Here is a 3856-nt window from a genome sequence, read left to right as displayed (position 1 = left end):
AACAACGATTGTATGTGTAGGTGCAAGATCACCATTCCGACCAGACAAACTAAAGGAACCCAAGAGAGCCAAATCTGGACAGAACCCACAGTGTGGTGTTATTAGAGATGCTGATGTGTTGTTCACATCTCCTACAGGATATGCAAAGCTCTGATGACTTGGAGCCATCAATGCTAGTGCAGTACCAGTTGGTGTGTAAGGGACTCTAGCTACTCTAAAGTCAGCCAAGACAGCCAAGCTATTATAATGACATTAAATACTGATGGAGTTGGAATCAAGTAATCCCATAGATGGAATGATTTGAGGTAATTTGATAATCAGACAATGAAGAGTTATAGGTTACTTCATCTTTCTCAAATTTTGACTGTAACTTGTTTATATCATCAAGATACACAGATCCCTCTTTTTTTAACTTCTCGTTTAATCCCTTAATGGAGGTGATATCGTGGTCAAACAGAGTATCCTCTGAAATGATCGGTTGTATGAATCTATTATGATGTTGAGATGATAAAAATGGCACCTCTTTAGTTATATTGACCACTATAAAATCTTGATATTCATAGTGAATTTCCTCAATAGAACTTGCTACTAACATTTCAGTTGAGCCAATTTGAGCATAAGGGCTATGAATTCTGTGATTACCTATAGTCATTTCACAGAACAATGGTAATGATACAATGCCAAGTAGAGGTAACATTTGTACTGAGTTGTGTGAAGGCACTCCTTGATAACCAGCACATGTTAGTCGTGCTTCCATTTTATCTTGGTTAGTGGAAATTAACCATGATCTTGCCCCTGATGCGACTATAAAGGGGATATCACCTTCATTATGACTAGTTCGCTTTACTTGGCATATTTCTTGTGACCCATACTGTGTTAGATGAACACTTAAGTGACAACAAGGGCTGTTCCAAGATGTCCATATGATATCAACTTCGCATATTTGATTTGATTCTCGTATACATATGATATAGTCGGTGTGATCCATAATTGCCCATTCTTTGTCTGCTTGGTTGAGAATAAGAATGTTATCCTGTAAGATCACCTCATAGCTGTACTTACCTTTAATGATGGGTACTGATCTGGGATCCCAAAAAGTAATATTCTTTGGATTAAGAACTAGAGGTATACGGAGCACTATAACCAATTTGGTTCGAGTTGTGTATGTGCTAAAGATGGATGATATGAGGAGAGATAATTTTGTGTCTGAGTCAGCTATTTGTAAGCTTGTCTTAATATTGGCTGATATTGTTTTCCAAAGTTGGGAAAGCAAATCATCTTTAAGGAAACGGGGAGATATAGTGTGTTGTGAAACACTAATCAATGTGTCTTGATAATGGGTTGTTAGTGTGTCTAAAGCACCGATCATATCATGTAAAATATGAGTATAAGCATTAATTGTAAGAGTTGCTGTATGTATCATAGACACCATATTGATCTCTTGCAATTCAGCATTTATTGTATGTAAGTTATCATCAACACTGTTTGCCCATATTTGAATCGAGTGAGAGAGTTTACCTATTTCTTTGTATAGGTTCTGAGATAGATGCTCTAATCCCTTTACAAGGTGGTTATTGAGTGTCATAGTATTGTTTCTAATTAGCTGAATTTCCTGGCTGTTTCGGAGTGATTCATTATGTACATCATTTATCAAATCATGAATGTTCTTTAATTGCTTCTCTGTTGCCACACCATATAATTTATTTTGTATCTCTCCCAGAAAATCAAATAATCCCCTTCTTTTCCTTAATGTTGATCTATTTTTGTTACACTTCAATTTGTTCTTGTAGCACAATGCTTCTTTCTCAGGGTGTTGTAACACACATGTGATATAATTTAATCGATCTGCAAGTGTGATACCGCACTGCTGATCATATGTCATTGTGTCTTGTACAATATTCTCAGCAAAAAAAAAATCCTCTTTCGATGGATAATATCCATTTCTACCTTATCTATGTGACCGGAGAAATATGTACGGTTACATATGCCCCCCTCTAAAAGAAAGAAAAAGGGCACGTTTACGCATGAGTAGACGTGATCCTTTTTCTCCCTTTTTTTTTTTTATTACGTTCGAACTATTGACCCTTTAAATATTGGAAAGAGTTTTTACTTTGGCACTCAGCGAATCCCATAAGAAAACAAAAACAGTTATATACCGCGTAGTCCTAGTTTCTTAATTCGTACTACCTGTAACGACCCGATAATCAAGCGCAATATCTTTTTGTTTTCATTTTCTTTATTGTAATTAATTTTTATATTTCATACAAGGTGTTCTATTTTATTTTTATTGTTAATATTTAATGTATAAATTTCTGTAATAAACATTTTCATTTTTCATCGATAACCGAGTCTGTTAAATACATCGATAAAAGTTTAGTCGATAAGTCGGACGGTAAAACAGTTTACCGATAAATTATCGACGTCCGACCACGCACGCGCGAGCGCAACCCCAGTAACCATACGGTGGGGTAGTATTCTAGAGTGGGGATGCTGGACCACCACGTGACGGGAAAAACCCAGCTACCCCAAGAACTCTATGCGGAAAAAAAGTGCCGACTCAGCAAAATCTGAGTATAAATAGAGGCGTTCCGCACAGTTTTAGAGCAGATCTTCTCAGACAACACTCTGATCAGTAGAGAAGAGCTTGCGCTGAACTGTCTAGGCAGCGATAGAGCGCGAGCTACAGCTAATTCCTACTATTCCACTGGTGGCGTGCAGGACTACGGATCCGTGAACCTCCTATTCGCGGTGCGCAACGTGTTACACAGGTGTTACGCTAAGCCAACACTCAAGTGGAAAGAGCTAGCGAGGAGCGGAGCTCCTTGAACGGCCTGCGTCTAACACGGCTCTGGTATAACCAGAAACCGATTGCGACCTGTAGGAAGGGTTAACTTGATTCCAATGGTTTCGTACAAACCTCTGGAAATTTAATTTCCATAATTATTGTTGAAAACAAACAGAGTGTTGACTGTTTAAGAAGACCACGCCGCATTCGCGTTAGCGCTATCGATTACTACGATTAATTACAATTATTAATTTTTACTTACATATATTAATTACTAATTACATATTTTCAATTGTATTCCCAATCTAGGGCGAAATAATTATAATTTCTTATTGTATTCCTAATTCTAGCCGCACTTATTGTAATACTAGCGATTTTGTATTATATTTCAATATTCACTTACCTTTCTATTCTTGAATAAACAATTTTCCATTAGTTTCTAGCACATTAGTGTTTGGATTTCACTCCTTAACCGCACACCACACGAACCTATAATCCCTTTAACACTGATTACGAGTCGCCTTTTAAGGGAACCGCTCTCCCTACAAGTCGGTGCAGTGACGTACTCACTCTGGGTCGTTACACGTAGTTAGAGATAATAATTTTTGGTGACAGCGGTGGGATTGTTCGAGTGGTAAGGAGAAATCGTATCTCTGCGGACATTAATGGTTAGCCTAGAAACAGACAAATACAAATAAAAAGTAAAGTACAAGAATATAAAAAAAAAAGAGAGAAAATAAAAAAAAATAAATATATAATACATATACACATACATATATACTATATTAATAAGCAAGAATCAAGATGCCAAACGGAATAGCCGATCAACCAGCCAGCGCATCAGCCAGCGGATCGGCCAATGGATCGACTGAAGGAAGCCGACCGATCAGTATTCGCGATGCAGCAGACATCGTACCAGCATTCAACGGCCGCAACATACCAGTCTATCAGTTTGCAAAAAGCTGTTTCAAAGCGAAGAATATAATCTCTCCTAATGCTGAGTATGGATTGGTACAATTAATCAGGAACAAATTCTACGGACAAGCAGCAAGAGTGGTACTAAACGGAGAC

This window comes from Osmia bicornis, chromosome 8, assembly GCF_907164935.1.
Source record: "Osmia bicornis bicornis chromosome 8, iOsmBic2.1, whole genome shotgun sequence".
Taxonomy (NCBI): domain Eukaryota; kingdom Metazoa; phylum Arthropoda; class Insecta; order Hymenoptera; family Megachilidae; genus Osmia; species Osmia bicornis.
Note: the sequence above shows the minus strand (reverse complement) of the source record.